Below are 20,818 nucleotides of genomic sequence, written 5' to 3' on the forward strand. Positions count from 1 at the left end.
TGACATCCAACTGTTCCAGCCACAAAAGCCTTCAATTGCTTCTTGAGAATAAGCCAACGATGACCAAAAGGTACTTACTGCCCAATTGTGGGGGAGAAGAAGGTTGGAGGTATTTAAAGTTCTCAGGCTCTGATTTCTGTCCCTGTCCCATCTTTACAGAATTGTGTTGTTGGCAAGTAACAGAAACATCCTTGAAAATACTCTCAAAATTACCCAGCCAAAGATGATTCACTACCATGATCAGTTTAGGTATATCAGTATGGGTAAAATGAAGCGTTTTTTCTAATTCCAGAAGATCCTTTTGTATGACCAGATGACAGCTTTGTGAACATCACAATTATCTTCAAGCCATGTCCATTTTGACCTGCCTCGATGTTTCTTCTCCAAATCAAAGACTTATTTTGGCAATCATTAGAGCCTGTTTGAATCTATCTGGGTTTCCCTGGTAGCTCAGTTGGTAAAGAATTCACTGGCAATGTAGGAGACCCCACTTGATTCCTGGGTTGGGAAGATCTGCTGGAGAAGGGATAGGCTACCCACGCCAGTATTCTTGGGTTTCCCTGGTAGCTCAGCTGGTAAAGAATCTGCTTGCAATACAGGAGACCTGGATTCAATCCCTGGGTTGGGAAGAGTCCCTGGAGAAGGAAAAGGCTACCCATCCCAGTATTCTGGCCTGGAGAATTCCATGGACTGTACAGTTCATGGAGTTGAAAAGAGTCAGACACAACTGAGTGACTTTCACTTTCTCTTTTGAATTTCTCCAAGGCATTTCCTGTTTGAGTGGTGTGAGAAAGCAATTTACGCTTTTATTAAATGCAAGTTTCTCTTTAAATAATCAAAATTCACTTTTTGCTTTATTTCTGTTTTATCAGATGTGTCCCCAAATTGAATCTGATCGATCTTTGACAGCAAAGTAATAATCCTTCAGACTTTCTCTAATTAATTCTATGAAACCACAACACCTTCATCCCATCTTTTTGTCCCTGTTTTGGGGATTTGTTCTGTTCATTTTTAGTATATACAGAAATGTATCTCTGGTTAGTTAATTTCCACCTTGTTGAGTCCACCAGAAGGCTCTAGGTTGTATCTTCCTGGATTTCGTCAGCAAGTATTTTAATATTCTCACGAAGCCCAGTACCCTACCCAAATTATGCCCTGTTCTTATTCACATAGGTGAAAAATTACTGAACAAGGCAAAGAGGAAGGCTGAGTCCCAGACTCAGATCTTTGATCTTTGACTGCAGCACACCAGGCCTCCCTGTCCATCACCAACTCCCGGAGTTTACTCAAACGCATGTCCAATGAGTTAGTGATGTTATCTAACCATCTTATCCTCTGCTGTTCCCATCTCCTCCTGCCCTCAATCACTCCCAGCATCAGGGACTTTTCCAATGAGTCATTTCTTCGCATCAGGTGGCCAAAGTATGAGAGCTTCAGCTTCAGCAGCAGTCCTTCCAATGAATAATCAGTTATGAAGTAAAACATAGAGAAAAAGTGTTGTGTTGAGTCTGGCATTGACTTGCACTCTGAGTGTTACAGGGTCATTGGCCGGAGTGTGGAATGATTCCATTGGGGAATCATTGAGAAAATGTTAAGTTCCTGCAAATAGGTATGTCTTGACAGGTTTAGAGCCATGGGCTTGCAGCGCTTAAAGACCATGGTCAAGGCCATCAGTCAGTTGACTGGACTCAGAGGTCCTCACTGGGAAGAGGTGGGGAGAAAGACAGTGAAGGAAACACAGGGGTTTCTGACAGTGTCACCGGGGGAAAATTTTTTCAAAAGCTGGCAAACGTAACTTTCTGAAAGGAAGATAATGTATACACAGAAGATTAATAATAGCTGTGATTAATGCAGAGGGGCCTGCTGACATTGGGCTCACTGTTTCAGAGACATTCTCTCTGCTCTCCATAAAAAGCTTATATGTTATTTTCCCTCTTTTAAAGATGCAAGGACAGAAACTTAGAGAGATTAAATAACTTTCCCAAGGTCACACAGTTAATAAACAGTGTTAAAATTACAATTGGATACAAGCCTATGAAATTTCTACTGACCATTTTGAGTTAGCCAGCAACCCACCCCCAACCAAGTGATATGAAAAGTGTCCTGGTTCATAGGAAACGTGCATACACACACACACTTTAAACTTCCAAGATATTTATGATTGAAAATGTAGTAATACCATCAAAATTATTGCTTAAAAATAAGGATAAGAGCTTACCACCAAGGTACCAAAGAAATTTATAAGTGTGTGCCTGCCCAGGCATGTCCAATTCTTCACTACCGTATAGAGTGTAGCCAACCAGGGTCCTCTGTCCATGGGATTTTCCAGTCAAGAATACTGGAGTGAGTTGCCATGTCCTCCTCCAGGGGATCTTTCTGACCCCGGGACTGAACCAGCATCTCCTGTGTCTCCTGCATTTGCAGGCAGATTCTTTACCACCGAGCCACCTGGGAAGCCAAAAGAAATGTACACATGATGTACTTAACTGGGAGGGAAAAGATGCAGCAATGAGATCCAAGATGCAAGAAGGCATGGGGAACAAGGCTGAGAAACAGAAAGGCAGCTCTAATCAAATACTGATTGCTTTCAGGAGCAATGATGAGGCTAATTTATATAACTAAAAATACGGAACTAAATTTCTGGAAAACAGCAGAGTACAGTAGCCCTTTCTCATCTGAGGATGTTACCTTTCTGAATAGACTCCTGGTAGACTCAAAATTGAGATGTTGAAGACTTTATGGGAAATCAACAGTCAGCAGGCTCAAAAACCAGCCATGAGCTGTGGAAAATCTTATATGTAATTTTATGCATCCTGAAATAAAATGCATTTACAAGTGATTAAGACAATACATCCAATAGAGGAAATAGCAATGAACTTTTCATCACTGAAAGTGGTAACAAGTAATACTTTCTTAGTCATTTTGATGCCATGGCTGCCCATGAAGGCAGCAAGGAGTTGGTCTTGTCCACCCTGGTGTCCCAGCTCCTGCATCCAAAGTCAGTGTTGGAGAAATATTTGTGAATTAACTGGAAGGATTGATGATGAAGCTGAAACTCCAATAGTTTAGCCATCTGATGTGAAGAGCAGACTCATTGGAAAAGACCCTGATGCTGGGAAAGATTGAGGGCAGCAGGAGAAGGGGGTGATAGAGGATGAAATGGCTAGGTAGCATCACTGACTCAATGGACATGAATTTGAGCAAACTCTGGAAGACAGTGAAGGATGGGGGAGCCTGGCATGCTGCAGTCCATGTGGTTGCAAAGAGTCAGACATGACTGAGCAACTGAATGACAATAATACATACAGTATGTATTAACTTCAAGTTCTCCTCCCAAGAAAATACATGGATGTCCTAGAGCTGGTGAATGTGTAGGCACCACCATTGACTCACTAACTCAAATAAATTAGTAATTCCATTTAAATTGATTCATTGGGCAAGAAAAGTCATTCAGGTGCCAAGGCAGGAGCTGACTCATATAGTTCCTCCACTGAAAAACAGAAGAACATTTTTGTGTTTTCTGTTCAACACACACTGAAGAGCCATCCATCTTTCTTCCGCTGCTGTTTTTCTACATGAATACCTATTGACGTCTGGGCAATCAGAGCAGTGTCCACGTGCAAAACAGAAAGGCCTGAGGACCAGCCAGGTGGATGCTTTAATCTGTGAATCTGTCTCAACGCATTGCTTGATGCTTTCACCAAACATGCCCTGGCCGTCCTGCCCAGGGCCCTGGGTACCTTCAATGGGGCAGGTCAGGAGCAGCTCCTTGGGGCTGTGTGTCACACGTGAGGCTAAACAGGGCCCTGTGCTTAAAAGGGATTAAGGGCCCTCCACGCTTGATTAACCTTCTTAATAATTTCTGAACAACAGGTCCCAGCTTTTAATTTAGGGCTGGGCCTTACAAATCGTGGATCAGGCCCTGTGCCCATCACTGTCCTTAAGGTTCTTTTTGAAAAGATAGAGCAAGCACAGTGTCTTCCTTCCGAGACTGCACAGTCCAGTTGATAGCTCAGACAGGTGAAGAAAGAGTACAGAGGCTACCATAAATCTCTCGCCTCCTCTGTTCCCTTCCCTCGGTCCTGCAGAAACCCTGCTTCCTGGGGTCTGCACTCAGTCCCTCCTGTAGCCACCGCCTCAGGTCAGACCCTCCCCGTGACTGGCAGGCCTTGCTTCGCTTTCTAAGCTGGTCGTCTCCTATCCTCACATCTCAGCCCACCCATTTACTGTTTCTCCAATCACGCCCACAGTCCTGCCTTTCCTGGCCTCACACATGCTGTTCCATCTGCTCGGATTAACCCTTCCACCCACTACGGTCACACACTCTCTCGCCAACCAGCTGCCCTGTTGGACCTTTAGGAGCTACTTGAAGGGCCACCTCTTCCAGGATGTCTTCCTTGACCCCTACAGTCAGGCAAAACCATCCTTTTCTGTTCTCCCACCGTCCCTCTGTGTTGCAGCCCCATCACGTCTGGCACACAAGCTCAGCACTCATACCTGTTTTTCCTAATGGATTCTGAAGTCTTTGCTTCCAGCAACTGTGGCTTTTCTCGTTTGAACCATGGCATGTGATAGGAGCGTTGGTTGTGGGTTAAGGAGTGAGCCAGACTCTTTGGCCGGACTGACATATGTGCCCCAACAGGAGAAACAACCACCCGGGGTTGCACTTTGCTTTGATGCCCAGGTTGGGATCTGATCCCGAGCTGCCCTCTACTTGCCCCAGAAGAGAAGCCACCTTCACACCTCCTGCGTCCCCAGCACTGGTGACATCCCGGCCAGGGCCCCATTCTGGATTCCCGCTTCTCACCGCCCTTCCCGCTTCTGGATACAAGCCCCGACTCCTCGCAGCCATCTCGGCCACACACAGGCTCTTTTGCCTTGTTTCTCCCCAAGAGAAAGCTGACTCCTAAAACAGGGATCTCCTCTATCTTCCGTTTAACCCAATGCACACTTTGAAAGCTCTCAGAAATGCCATTAATTATAATAATAGTGACACTTTGTACTTTTATAGCCTCTTTCATCAGAAGATCTCTGAGTACTTAAAAAATATTATCTCATTAATCCTCACAACACCCTCGTGAGACAGCTGGCAAGTAAACCTATCCCAGTTTATCAGGAGAGGGAATAAAGGCAGAAAGATGACGTCTGGTGAGGGCCCCACGTGCACACGCACGCGCGTGCTAAGTCACTTCAGTCGTGTCCAGCTCTCTGTGACCCCATGGACTGCAGCCCGCCAGGGTCCTCTGTCCATAGGGACTCCCCAGACAAGAACACTGGAGTGGGTTGCCATGCCCTTCTCCAGGGGATCTTCCCGACTCAAGGATCAAAGCCAGGTCTCTTAGGTCCTCTGAATTGGCAGGTGGGTTCTTTACCACTAGCAACACCTGGAAGCAAGCAGAGAGATGGAAGGACTCTGTATCAAGATTCTGAGCCAGCAGGTTGGGAAGACCAATCAGTGGACAAGTCCCAAGAGTACATTCTATAAAAACGTTTCTATTTCAAATTCCGTACCCATGTAGGTTATTACAGGATATTGAGTAGAATTCCCTGTGCTATACAATAGGCCCTTGTTGGTTTTCTATTTTATGTATAGTGGTGTATATAGCTCCTAATTTATCAATGTGTATAACTGATTCACTTTGCAGTACAACTGAAACTAACATGACACTCTAAACCAACTATATACCAGTAAGAAAAATTAAAAAATAAATAAAATAAATTTAGCAGTCTTAACAGGTTAAAACCTGTAGTTCCTAATTTTTTAAACCTCAAATTATTTTACAAGCCTTAAATAAGGCTCCCTCCCTCCCCCCCAAAAAAACCTATCCGGACCTCATGGGTGAATGAATAATAGACATGTCTGATATTTAATTGGTGTTTAGAAAATGATACCAAATCGTTGACCTTTCTGAAGAGTCACCTTCTTATTTTTCAGCAAATACTTTCTGAGCATCTGCTCATGACCTGCTCTCACTGATGACACAGCTGAACTCAGCTTATCAATAAATGCTAGTGAATCCTTCCACCCTCTCTCTCTCTCTCTCTCTGAGAGCTAACGAAGCTTCCAACAAAGAGGAAAGAGGATAATCATTTATGAATCCCCAGGCCCTTTCAACATCAGGAACACAAAACAGCACCTGAGAAAAAGTATTAATTACGTCTTTTACCGAGGCATTGGCACTCTCATCTCCCTGAGCCGTGGTTGACATTCCTAACGTGGAGCCGGGCAGGATTTTGAAAGTGTCTGGTTCCACATCTCATTTTGCGGATGGATAGAAGTAGCCCCGCAGAGAGACTGGGGCGGGGCGGGAGTGGGGGGGAGGTCTCTATAGGGTCAAAGGATGGGTGGAGGCTGGGGAAAGGTAAGTGGGCTTTGCTTTGCTCCCGTTTTTTCAGAGCACTCATCTTTCTCAACACCGAACACCTAAATCATATGTTTGGGAACATTAGAGAAAGTTCTGGTAAACACCAGCCCTTTCATTTTTACTTCCAAAGAGAGCTGTGGGTGTTGGATGGGGGAGGCGTGGGTGGGGAGCGGGGCAGGAGGGCAGGGAGGAGGTTTCATGTGAGGACAAGCCCTAGGGCTCCGCGAAGAGCGGCAGCCTTGCACCCAGACGCCTCCCCCCGCTGAAGTGAAACAAGCCCTTGAGCCTCTAATGTGTGCAGGATAGAAAATAGATACCTGTCTGATATAATTAATTGTATTTTTCCTAAATTTAACATTGCCCGAAGGGGAAAATCATTTTGCTTCGTAAAATCCCTCCTGCCACACAGCGTCTACCAGCCGGCCAGATTTAATTGCTGCGATGAAAACCACAAGAAAGACCAGGTTCCCACTCAATCTATAACCACATCTACTGAAGAATAGCTTTAATCACCTTTGAAAGGGTGACCACAGGATAATTAAAGAGGAAGGGTGCTCATTGGGAATTATCCAGAAATATCAAATCTCAGTTTATCATGGAGTCCGACTTAAAATGTCTTGGCACTGACTCCGCTCCGACAGCCCCCACTCCATTTGAAGCTAAGCCCTCGGATTTCCATTACCTCGCGATAGAGAAAATAGGCCTGTTTCACAAGTCGGCATCCACCCGTGGGTTGAGAGGTTGAAGGGGACAGTTGTAGTTGACACGAGAAAAACATAGGGTCAGATCAGACCCGAATCCTCTCTCCTCTATCACCTGCCTGTGATCTTGGCAGGTGACCTAACCTCTGAGTCCTCCTGCCCACAGTGAGGGTCAAGAGACTCATTATGCAGGATTATCCAGGCCGAAGGCTCCATTCACCTGCCTTTCTTTCCTTCCGCAGAGCGCCCACCCCTTTCCAGAAAGCAGACCAATAAATCAGGGCTTGAAATTCGTGGAGGGGACTTGGAGTCACCAGGAAGGAGTAGAGATTCGGGAAACAAGAGTTGGAGGCCAAGCTGCGACCTCGGAGGGTGGGGGCTGTCTTGAGCTTGTTTATTCTCTCCCTCTATTGATGCTCTTCCACTTTGCCCAGGGCAGGGCGCTGAGGGGCAGCGGGGAACCAGTGGAACGACATTCTTGGCAGCCTGTTCGCACCCAGAGCAGGCAGGCTTTGTTCCAGACCCACATTCCCAGGCCTCTCGCTGTCTGGCCTCCACTCTCTGGGGAGGTTGCCTAGGATGTGACGGTCTCCCTGCCCACCCACCCCCCGTCTGGAGACCTCTCCCACCAGCTCCAAGCACAGGCTCAGGGTCCTTGTAGAAGATCCAAGGAACAGAAGCATCACTAGCCCCTCAAATCCTAGGCTCTCTTCACCTAGAGGTGGGGAGGGGAGCAGGGGGCCAGCTTGCACATCCTCGCAGTTGGAAAGAAGGATGAGTCTGGAGGGATTCATTCATTTCTCCATCCATCATAACTAGATGTCCACTGGGTGCCTCCTCCAACACCTTCACTTAAAGTCTTGGTGGTCAAACTTGACCCAGGCTTTCAACAGCCACAGCCCCGGACCTGTGACCTCTTCTTGCTTCTGCATCTCACTCCCTGCCTCCCTCTGGCTCTGAGCTCTGACATCCAAACACCATACCTCACCTCCGCCCTCACCCTCAGCCCCAACAGCCAGAGGCAAAGTCCTCTGTGAGACAAGAGCTATGTCTAAGTCACTAAGTTCTTGGGACTTTGTTATTATGGCAATAGAACACTAACTCACGTCCAGATCTGGGGAGCTATATGAAGTGCCACATCCCTGTGTACTTGGCCTTCTACAAACACCTCAACAGGATTTTTCCCAAGGGCATGACTCAGAAGTGTTTTCAGTGGCAGGTAATGCAGCATCAGACAGACGATACCTTGTCTTGCCCAGAGTGTGGCGGTCAGTACGTCGTGGAATTCTTGACTCTTCCCTCAAGGTGCCAGGAAGGCTGCTTTGACTCTACAAATCGTATTCATATCCACTCCTAGAAGAACGGATGGATGTGATGCCGGATGAGTTAGTCCTTTTATCATAAAGTGAACATTTTCCCAGAAGCCGCCAGAGCTGTCTTACCTTTTGGTCTCATTGCCCAGAACGTGGGGGTCCCATGACCACCTTTCATCTTCCCAAGAGGCTGAAAACTAATGGGACAGGGTTACAGGAGTTCTCTTAACCCGAATATGACCCTTTGCCTTGACACACTGCTGTTGCAAACAAAACTAGGCTACATTAACCAGGAGCAAAGGTGTCGGATGGGCTAGTGCCCCTGTAGAAGCCACTCATCCTCAGCAACCATCAGCCCAAGTTCTACCCACCAGAACCCATACTCCTTTGCCCGAGGAGGGAGAGGAGCTGAAGGAACTTCAGGATTATCACCCAACCTCCACAGTACTCCACCAGTGATGGATGAAAGATGGCGGGAAACCCCCCCAGCTTCTTCACCCCCAGATGAGATAATCCTGTGAGTGCTGGACACTTTCTCCCGTAGCCGCCTCCACAGTCAGACTCCACTTGCAGCGTTAATCTGCTCAGTGGTGACCTCTGTATTGGCCATCTCCACAGCCCGCTTCATCTCCCTGCTCCTCCAGCATGTCTGCCAGGATCACTTTCAGAATAATTCACTTGCACACAATTCCCCGTCTCAGGGTCTGCTTCTGAGGCACCCCAGATGACAACAGCCAGTGAAAGGAATTTTGTCTCCAGTTTCATTTTCATTCAGGAACAGGAGGCATCAGTGCCCACTCCAAAATGTACTTTCCAAAGCACTCCTGCTAAGTCGCTTCAGTCATGTCTGACCCTTTGCAACCCCATGGACTGTAACCCTTCAGGCTCCTCTGTCCATGGGATTCTCCAGGCAAGGATACTGAAGTGATTGCCATTTCCTCATCCAGGGGATCTTCCTGACCCAAGAATCGAACCTGGGTCTCCTGCACTACAGACAGATTCTTTACCATCTGAGCCGCAACTTCTCAGCAAAAGCTGGATGTTGTTCCTAGGACTCTTCCACAAAGTGCTCGATAGTTGGAGCTTTCTCCGGACCATCACGTGTGCATCCATTTATCGAGGAACTGCTGAGGATCCATGGGGCTGGACTCTGGCTTGTCTGCTGGGGTTCCTAAGGTGAATTAAATACAATCCCTGACTACCAGGGGCAGCCAAAGCAGAAGGAGAAGAGATGAAAAGGCCAGGCAGCCCAAGAAAGGAAGGCATCAAACTTACCAGGAGGGACTTCTCACATGGGACCTGGTCTGAAAGGATGAGAAGAAAGTCAAGTCAGGAGAAGAAAAGATTATTTAAGCCAGGGGTGCAGCACAAGAAGACAGAGTTGTGGCCGAGAGACCACATTTGGGGGGCCTTGTGAGTCACGTACAAGGCTGGGTGGTGGGGAGGGATGTTTTAGGAGACAGAAGATGAGCTGGAGAAGAAGGCAGAACTGAAGAAAGAATGTCCGCTTGGAGACACAGCACCCACCTCCCTCTTGGGTATCTTCTCAGCTGAGTTCTCAGTCCTAGTGTTCATGAAACCGGCCCACCCCTCTCTCCAAGGTGGCTAGTACTAAACTCTTTCCTTTACACAACCATTTATGAGGTGTTGTAACATAGATTCACATTAAATCTTCACCACAAACTTTTCCTCCCATTTCTCAATTAGAAGGTCAGTTTCTACATGATACAGGGTCTTTTCTAAAGCCACACAGATAACATGGGGAACATCCAAGTTTTGAATTGAAGTCATGTTCTTCCAAAGGGATTCTAACCACCCTCTTTTCAACTAAGAAAACAGACAAGGAGTCCATTTGCCTAATACACTGGTTTCATTAATGGCAAGGCTCCATAGTTAGGAAAAATTATCTTCTTATGAGATGCATCAAATTCTGCTGTCCAATATAAATATAAGGCAAGCCATTTTCATAACTTTAAATTTTCTAATACCACACTTTTAAAAGACTCAAAGGAAATAAGTACAATTAATGTTAATGACATAATTTATCTAACCCAGCACACCCAAAATATTATCCTATCAACATGTAATCAACATTTAAAAACCATTCGTTATTATGAGACATTTACATTCTTTGGTTTGTACCAAGTCTTCACAATGTGGGTAAACTTATACTTGCAGCACAGACAGTTTGAATCAGCCACGTTTCAAGTGCTCAGACGTCTCAGACGTTAGTAACATCACACGGGCCAGGGCAGCTCTAAATTCGCATAGCGCAGTGGTTAGAGCTCTGACTTGGGGTGGTCTTGGATTTTTCTCTCCATCTCCATTTCAAGTCTCATTGCCAGCCTTTGCCAATTCTGATCGGTGGGGAAAATAAGGGGACCATTGAGCAAAGCCGAGCCGTGTGAACTCATGGACTGACCGGTAGGCAAGAAGTCAGTGATCTGGTAGCACAAGTGTCAGCCAACTGCAACCCACTCACGGGCCAAAATCAGCCCCCAGTGAGTTTCATTGTAGCAGGTGAACTGTGAATGGTCTTTCCATTTTCAAAAGGTGGTATAAATAAGTAAGCAAATAAATAAGAATATGAAACAGCAGCGCTACATGGCTAGAACAGCCTAAAATATTTACTATCTGACCCTTCACAAAAAACATACTGACCTCTGGTCTAGTTAGCTTTATATGTATTTTTTCTTTTTTTACATCAATAGGATTTATAGCATTTAAATTCTATTCTGTCACCATAATTCTGTACTTCTTTACTATTAATTCAATATTTCTATAATTTTAATATTCAACAATTTTTTTCAGTATTATTTTCATTCTTAAGTTCTTCATTTGACTCAGTGCTTGATTAGCTGAATTTACAGTCAGTGATTTATTTTGTTTTCAAGAAAATCACTTCTATGGTCTGTTATCTGGGATGCTACTATTTGACCAGTGGGGCAGGTTTTGTTTGTTCGTGTCCTTATACTTAAGGAGGAAAATTAAGCTCAGCCCCCCTGCCCTTACGGGAGGCATATTCCTTTCCCTGGACTTTATATATCACCCCTTTGTCTTTGGACATTGAAGGCTGCACAAGTGTTCTCACCATTGTCTTCCACTCATCTTTTGATCTGCTCAACCTTGAAACAGAGGGCCATTTTTCATCGAGGTTTCCCAGAACTCCATTGCCTAACTTATTTCATATTTCAGAACACAAGGCTGTTGCATTTATACCTGAAATACAACTTTCCTGGGTGTGAGATTCTTGATTCATACCTCATATCATTTAGAATGCCATAGCCACGGCTCCTTCTTGGGGTGTGACGTGTAGCTGGAGGGGAAAATTTAAACCTTGATTCTTCTTTCTTCCAGGAGACTTGTATTTTCTGCCCATATGTCTGAAGAATTTCATTTACCTTTGATGGTCAGTAAATTAAACAGGATATGTCTTGGTATCGGATATTCTTTATCTACTTATTTTCTAAAACACAGTGCGGCCTTTTAACTTGAATAAGCTTCCTCTTTCTTTGGCGGGAAATTTTCCTTCAGTTATGTCAATGGTTTGTTGGCTTTGGTGTTTCAGGCCACAGATTAATCTCATCAGATACTATCTAGCAGACTGCACACTAATACCTTTCCTCTAATTGATTTAATCTCTGTACTCCTCGCATTCATCTCAAGCACTTCCTTAATATCAGTAATTCAGCATGTTCTTTTTTTGTGTGATTTATGTAGTGATTCAGGCATGCCGTGGCTTCAGTCTTCAGGTTGTTTTCTTAAGCCCATAACGTCGATTGTCTTCTTATCACATGATTTTCACCTATAAGTTTCTCTTTTGCTAAACTCATGGCCATATTATATTCTTCTATGAAAGTGAAAGTGCTAGTCACTCAGTTATGTCTGACTCTTTCTGACTGCATAGACTGTAGCTCACCAGGCTCCTCTGTCCATAACATTCTCCAGGCAAGAACACTGGAGTGGGTTGCCATTCCCTTCCCCAGGGGATCTTCCCAACCCAGGGACTGAACCTGTGTCTCCAGCACCGCAGGCAAATTCTTTGCCATCTGAGCCACCAGGGAAGCCCATATTCTTCTGTAGGACAAAGCAATTGCTAGGAATCTTCTTTAGTTCCTGGGGTTATAATTTCTTCAGGACTAGGTTCTTCATTTGTGCTTTATACACAGTGTTCTTTGTTATTTTTTTACACTTAGCCTTTGACATATTTGCACGGTGGCCAAACTATTTCTTTTCATCCAACTCATCTTAAACAAGGGCATTTCTGTCCAGAGCTTCTGTTTTCTCTGATTAAAAAAAAAAAAAAAAATTTCTGTGAAAATTGGAATCGGATCCCTCCTCCTAGACAAATGTCCTGCACCATTGGTCACTCTCCCTGCGGCAGCTGCTTTCCTTTCCAGGGGCAGCGCCATCAGGCAACCACATGTCTTATAAGTCCATAAAGAAATAGCTTCTGCTCCAACCCTATCCTATTTCTATCTTGACTGATAAAGGCTGATGCTGTGTAAGGATGACTCAATGAATTTTCCTTGGCTTTTCCCAAGGGTTCCTATTCATCCCCTTAGTCTGCCTTTTTCCAAATTAGGAAAGGGGACTATTGATCAAAAAATATATTTGAGAACTTGGTCAACTGACTTTTTCATTCCTGTATTACTTAGGAGTATGACCTTCCCTGGTAGCTCAATGGTAAAGAATCCACCTGCCAGTGCAGGAGATGCAGGTTCCTTCCATGGGTTGGGAAGATCCCCTGGAGAAGAAAATGACAACCCACTCCAATATTCTTGCCTGGAGAGGTCCATGCACAGAGGAGCCTGGAGGGCTATAGTCGGACATGACTGAGAGTCTATAAACAACAACAGTTACTTGGGAGTATTAAGATGATACACAAACAGTCATTTCAGAATCTTTTATTTCTCCTTTTAATGCTCCTACGATTGCATGTGAATAGCATGAGATGGTGTTTTATTCGTTACTTTACTGAATCTTTTTAAGGTTGACTTGTTCTTATTTATTTTTATCCATTTTATTAGGTGTTACAGAAGGAAGATTCTGTGGTCCATCTTTATCTCAACACATGTGTTCAGAACGCCCCTCCCTTTCGTAATCCCAAACTTCAGTAAATTGGCATCTACGCCTTCCTTCTCTCTATGCATTTTCCAAAGGAAGTCCTCTTATCAGCAATCCCCTTCCTCCTCATTTTCAAACACCCAAGTCCCAATCATCCTTTAACACCCAGATCAAATGACACTCCTCCATGACGTCTTCCTTATCCACTCCTCAAAACATGACCTCTTCATTCCCTTGACCCTCCCACTCCCTTTTCCATTCTTACACTTCTCACTACTTCCCACTGGGCTCTAAATGTTCCTGTGACCGTGGTGGTCCCTCTGGCTGCATGGGAGTGTCCGTGATGGCAGGGTCTGTATGCCTTTATGCCTGTGCCCTCTATATGTAGTGAGATAAAGAACTGAGTACAAGCTCAGTTAACATTTGAGTTAACTATCGAGCCGGTCCTCTTAACGCCCGGGAGCTTAACTCCGGAAGCCCGTGAGCCCTGGAGCCTGCGTCCTACAACACGGGGAGCCACCGCAGTGAGAATACCCAGCACCACAACTAGAGAGAGGACCCTGATTGCTGAAACTAGAGGAAAAGTCCACACAGCAGTGACGACTCAGCACAGCCAAAAATAAATAAAATTATTTTTTAAAAGCACAACTTATGTTTGTAACAATCCTTTTAATGCATTCATAAAACCATGTCTCTTTTCTTGTCCAGTTCTCCAAGTGGCTTTCCACCCGGCTCAGAGTCATGGCCAAGATTCCTGAACCATGGCAGGTACCGTCGTGAGGGCAGAACCCCTACTGCTGCCCTGACCCACCCATCCCCAGCTCTCTGTGCCTTATTTACACCACGGGGCCCATGCCGGACTCCTTGCTTTGCCTCGGGCTCTCCAAGTATCTCGGGCCTCTGCACTTACCTTTCCATCTACCTGGAATGCCCTCCCCTGAGATGCTCGGGAGACAAGCTTCCTGTGGCCCAGCTGCTGCATCCCTTCATAGTGGGCCTGAAAATTGAATGAGGAAAGACAAGAGAGGCAAGGTGCCTGGCACTTGGCTCTGCCTGGGACTGCTGCTATCATAAGGATCATTACGCCATGGGACATGAGGAACGGGGCTGGTTGTTCCAACCTATTCCTTCTTTCCCTCTGCAGCAATGGAAGACTTACAGAGTTTGGGATATGATATTTTGGCGAGAGGTCAGGGGAGAACAAAGTGAGTATCTGAACCCTTTTTGTGCTGCCTGGAGCCCACCAGCCCTTCCTCACCTGCAGCCTCATAAAAAGACAGCCTTCTGGGTAGATTTCCTTTATCCTGCATTGGCTGTCCCATCTTCTCCACTTCTATAAGGTTTTCTCTTCTCTCTAGCTGACCGTTCCTAATTTCTTAAAAAGATGTTTGTGGCCAGGCCCACCTGTCCCATCAAGGTGTGAACTTCTTATGGCTGGGATCCCATCTTTACCTTCTGAACTGTGGTACCCAGCACAGACCTGGCACCAAAGAGACGGAGAAAGTAAGTGTTTGCTAATGCATGCTTGAATGATTGAATGAATGGATAAGGCAGTATTTATTCTTCCAGCAGTGTGGTCCTATGGCTTGAAAGAGTAGATACATTTCCCCAGATTGTCAAACTAAGACCTGAAAGAGTAGAAATATTTCCCCAGATTGTTAAACTGAGGCCAAGGAAGCAGATTCTTTTTCTGTTAAAAATCGAGATTCATCCCAGCCCTGTGGACACCATCCCTCTTATTCCTTTATCGCCCTTTCCCTCTCCAAAGACTGCTACCCTTTATTCCTAAACCTTCTCCCAACCCCTTTCTCAATCACCCCTTCCCACGGGTGTCTCAGAAAGTCTAACAGCTTCTCTGCAACTTGATTTCATAAATTCTTCTTCTCTGTCCCATGTCCCAAGCACTGCAGCTCACTCAGGATCTCCTGCAGACCTGGGTGTCCTAATGGCTGGATCCACATATTCGCAGCATTTTTAGAAAAGTCATGCACATCTAATTACGTGGAGACACCAGCACATTCATTTCCTGGTTTTCGCTCACACAGATGGTAGGGAAAAATTTGAGAAATTTAACCCTAAAAGACCATAGAACACATTGCCCACATCTGGAGCTGGATCAGATATGGGACCAGCAGAAAGGAAAAATGTTTCTTTTTTTTTTTTTAATTCCTCTGGGGCCAAGGAAGACCACACTCCCTCTCCTTGACTTTGCAATGATTCTGGACTCCTCATGGAAATTTTTTTTCAAATTCCACCGCTAGGAGGGCCAAGGCATATCAGAAATCCCTCACGTTTCTCAGAATTGTGTCTGTCTTGGAATTTGCTTACGGGAACTGGACAAAGTCATTTACGAAACTGAGCTTTGAACTTGAGGACATGGTTTCCTAACAAATGAGTTATACATGCCTACTGTGTGCTAGGTACAGAGCAGGTCTTTGGGAAAGGAAAACTTAGGAAAACATGATCCCTGCCATTAGCTCCCCCACCAGACTTCACATCAATTTTAAAGAAAAAGAGAGATAGAGAGAGCTTTCTAAGTAGATGTGGCCTTGCAACAGGACACACAGCTTGATAAGAGGAGCAAGGGCTGGATTTCCCTTCTCACTTGGCCTCTCATCGGGTGCCCGAGTGTAGTCAGCAACCAACATAACCCACGTACAAGGCAGTCCTGCCTGTCGTCAATGAGCCCTGGTAGGTATTAATTAGACAGCATCTCAGATGTCGCAGGGCAAGCAGACAGACTTGACCTGGTGCTGGCTCTGCTGCGGCTCAGATGGTAAAGAATCTGCTGCCAATGCAGCAGACCCAGGTTCAACCCCTGGCTTGGGAAGATCCCCTGGAGAAGGAAATGGCAGCCCACTCTAGTATTCTTGCCTGGAGAATCCCATGGGCAGAGGAGCCTGGTGGGCTACCATCAATGGGGTCGCAAAGAGTTGAACACAACTGAGCGACTAACACACGCCCTTGGCTTTGCTGCCCACAAACTGTGTGAGCTGGGATTAGGTTCTCAGCATCTCTGCTCCTCGTTTTCCTCGTCTGTAACTTTGGACTAAGACTGACTTCCCCAGGTTGTCCTGAGGATGAGATGTCAGGGTGAGTACGAAGACACTTTGATAACCAAGGAGTGATTGTAAATATGGTCATAGATCGATATTACTGTTATCACCTGTGTTATCATGGAGATCATGTTAAAAACAAATGGCTATCTGGTGCAGCTAGAAATCTGTCACTCAAAGCACTTTGCTTTGATGTCATTCATCACAACGGGATCCAGTGTGGATATTAAATCTTCTGTCTGAGCTCTACTTCACACCCCTTTATGCTTGCTATGTATACACATCTACATAAGGCAAGTTACAGGTGAGTTCTTTACCACTGAGCTACCAGATTCTGTACTTAAAAACTGTCTTAAGGGCTACATTGATGGCTGTGTTGCTAATAAACTTGGGACAGGGAAGTAAGAGTGAGGCAGTAGCAGAGAACAGCTAGAGGTATTGGCAAGGTAACAGTATCACCATGCAGAGCACAGAGTAGGTAACCTCAGCAGAAGATGATGTTATATTAATAACAGCCTCTGCTTAGCCCCATGCTGGATGTCCTGCCTGGGTCTCCATCTTCTGCAGCATGGTCTCACTCTGATTCATGTTTGTTGAATAAATAAATGAATCACTACTCATGTATTTCTAGGCCTGATGGGGAGACCAACAAGACCGCCACTGAGATGCTGTGAGGCAGGTGTTACAGTAGAGAGTTGCATCCAGTGTCCCGGAGGAAAGGGAAGCTGACTTTTTCTGGGACAGTAAGTGGGATGTGAGGAAAGTCCTTACAGCAGCAGTGATGTTGAAATGGGCATTGAAGGGTGCAGAGTTTTCCAGTCACACGGAGAGAACAGAAACACACAATGGAAAGGTCAATATTAACAAGTGCTCAGAGATAACAAGTATGTCGAGTGTTCATAAACTCATGAAAATGCTCTGCACCTGGAACACAGTAGGCGTGCAGTAAATCTTTGTTGCATGAATGAATGATTGCTACGAGTGGTTGAATACAAGTCTGGGGTTCAAGTGGGCTTTTCCAGTGAGGAGGTATTGAAGTAGTTACTGGTGTGAATATTCTGTGACCTTTAAATAAATCCCTGGAGGATAAAAATTGTGTGATTATCATCTCTGAATTCAAAATGCAGAGCCAGGGCTTGAGATCAAGTAAGATATATTGACTAATAACTGTAATTTTCTATACCAGCCTCTCTCCCTGAGTCCAAGCTCTCAGATTCTAGTTCACTTACACCCTTGAACACTTAGGATCTAGTGTGTATAACGCAAAACTTGACACTCCTTTCCCAGCCACGCTCCTCCCCATGCAGCAGTGGACACTGTTAGGATTCACATCTATCTTGTCCACCTCCCTTTCTTATCACCCAGTTTGTCTCCCCTTTTCAGGCCTCTGCAATGAGGCAAGGTATGCACTGAGGGCAGAAGTGTTGTGTGCACTTCTTGCTTGGGACCTCCGAGTCCTGCCTTGCCCTGATCGGGAGACCACAGGCTTCACAAAGTACAGCTACACGTAGCTTTCTATCACCTGCACTGGATACATATCATGAACAAAAATAAACTTTAACACACTGAGATTTGGTATGTGGGTGGTATTTGTTACCAAGCATAACTCATCTCATGCTGACTAATACACCCAATCTCTCCAATCTTAATTAATAATACTGCTCATTTACCCAGGCCAAAAACATGCAACATCTTTCTTTTTCTCACAGCCTGATAACATCTAGCCCACTTCTAAGTCCTGTCAGATCTACATCTAAAATATTTCTGCAATTGATGGTTTATCACCATTTCCATTCTGTCCACTCTGTTCGAAAATTCCCTGGGAGATTGTAGCAGCTGTCTAATTGATCTCTCTAGTTCCATTCTTGTCTTCTCCCCACAGAAGTGAGAGGGACAATTTAAAACATTTTCCATTTCAATTATTTCTTTGCTTACATAGACCCACTGTCTGGAGATTAAGTCCAAATTCCACGTTGTGGTTTACAAAGTCCTAAGTGATTGGCTCCATGTTATTTCTCCAAACTCTTCTGTGGCAGTCAATTCCAACCTTCTCCAAGTCTACCCCAAGCACCCTGGTTTCCCAAAGGATCCCCACCCCAGGGCCTTTGCACCAGTTGCTTTTGTTATCTGCAGTGATCTTTTCCCCCCGCTCTTCCCAAACATGGAAATTACTCATTATCTCTTCTCAGATAATCTGTCACCTCCTCAAAGAAGCCTTCCCTGATTACCGTCTTTTAAGCCAACCCTCCTCTCTCCAGTGACGCTATACCACATCACTCCATTTTGTTACCTTCACAAAATTTAACTCCAAATTAATGTCTTTTTGTGTGTTTGCTTATTTTTTCAGCTATCTTTTCCCACTAGAATGTTGTGTCTATTGGATTTCTAACAACTAGAAAAGGTCTCAGCATGGAGCAATCCTTCCATTTACAGTCATGATTGACTGAATGGATGAACGAGCCACCAGCATCACTGTTGCCATTGATAGAATCAAATGAGATCGCAGCCCACAACTTTGAGGATGATGATGTCTTGGGCCCAGAAGTGTGTTACAGTTCTATTCCTTAATCCAAAATAAAGAAGGAGAAGGAAAATGCAAAAGGAGACAAAACAGGAGAGACTGAAAAAGCATTGTTCACTACCCAGCTCAGGGGGCCTCTCATGCCTGACAAATAATGAATTAGAGAGAGATCAGAACATCCAAGACCAAAATAGTCATTAACCGCCACTCTCCCCAAACCCCCTCCCTCAACATGCCGGCTGCCAGAAGCCGGCCCAGACAGTCCAGTCAGGAAACAAAAAGATGGAACAGAAAGGCCCCTTTGAGCAGCCTGGTTATTAAGAGCTCTAGACTGTGGGGGGAGAGAGTGTGCACAGCTTAACTCAAACATTTGTGCAGAAATGTAAAAAACAATTATGACATTCAATTATTCCATTAAGTGAAATTAACCATTCTTCTCGTTCTTTGAAAAGACCAAAGAAAGCAGAGATCTGAATAATTAGGTCAGTGAAGAATTGTGAAGAAAGGATGTCTAGACTTTTATTTTCATTAAAAGTGGGAGGGGTTTTGCATTTGCTGTGCTGCGTGTGTGTGTGTGTGTGTGTGTGTGTGTGTGTGTCCGCTTGCTCTAAGAACGCCTTTGAATTCCCGGGGTGGTCATATCCGAGGCTCTGCCCTGGCAGGTACGGCCAAGTCCGGATCAAGGAGTGGCATTCCCACTTTGATGTTGACTGTCATGCTCTGTTGCTTGACGATCTCTTTGGCTGCCTGCAAGTCTGTTGTCCTGGGCGACCAGGTAAACCCAGCCAGGAGCACAGACCCTGCCTCCCATCCTCCCTGGCACCACGTGCAGAGGAGGAAGGGAGAGATGTGCAGGTAGAGATGTCCCCCAGCACTCTTTCAGTTCCCAGGAGGGGTTTTGGCTCTTGATCATCATCTACTGAAGCTGTTACCTGTTTGTGGCTGCATTGATTACACATGTGCATATGCCTGTACGATTACACATGTGTATAAACACACTCACCCACATGGCTCAACTGTGATGTGAGAGAGAGAAGGGGAAGTGGAAAAACAGGGGTCATCCCCTGAGCCCCTGGGTGTATTGTTTATTCTCTCATGTCCCCATGTGTGTAGCTACAAATGAGAATAAAGGTAAGAAAAGACCCTGATGCTGGGAAAGATTCAAGGCAAAAGGAGAAGGAGGTGGCAGAGGATGAGATGGTTAGTTAGCATCGCCGACTCAATGGACATGAATTGGCTCGAAATCTGGGAGATAATGGAGGACAGGGGAGCCTGGCATGCTGCAGTTCACGACGTCGCAAACTGTCAGACACAACTTAGCGACTGGACAACAACGACCACCACCACCTGAGCAGGAAGCTGTTGGTAGCAAGACTGCTGCCATGTCTCAGCGTCTCAACTCAGCATCGGACTTCCCTTATCCAACACGACACAATTTTGCCAACAAATTATTTCTGTATGTGATTCAGAGGTCTGAAAATATGAAGTATCAATGCCACTTGGGGTTTTGTTGTTGTTGTTTTGGTTTTTTTGTTTTGCTGTGTATTTTTTTTTTTTTAATTATCTGTCAAGTGGTCCATTTCTCCAAGGATGCTTGGAACATCAAACATGCTTCTTTGTGATAAGGGTCTCTGTTGTTTAAAAGTTTATCCCATGACAAGTCCCAAAGCATATAACATTAAACTATCCCCTGGGCATTGCTTTAAAATAGCTTTCTAAATTTTGTAAACTTTTAAACTTGATAAAATACATATAACATAATATTCACATCTTAACCATTTTTAAGCGTACAGTT

Source organism: Cervus elaphus, chromosome 13 (genome assembly GCF_910594005.1).
Source record: "Cervus elaphus chromosome 13, mCerEla1.1, whole genome shotgun sequence".
In the NCBI taxonomy this organism is placed as follows: Eukaryota; Metazoa; Chordata; class Mammalia; order Artiodactyla; family Cervidae; genus Cervus; species Cervus elaphus.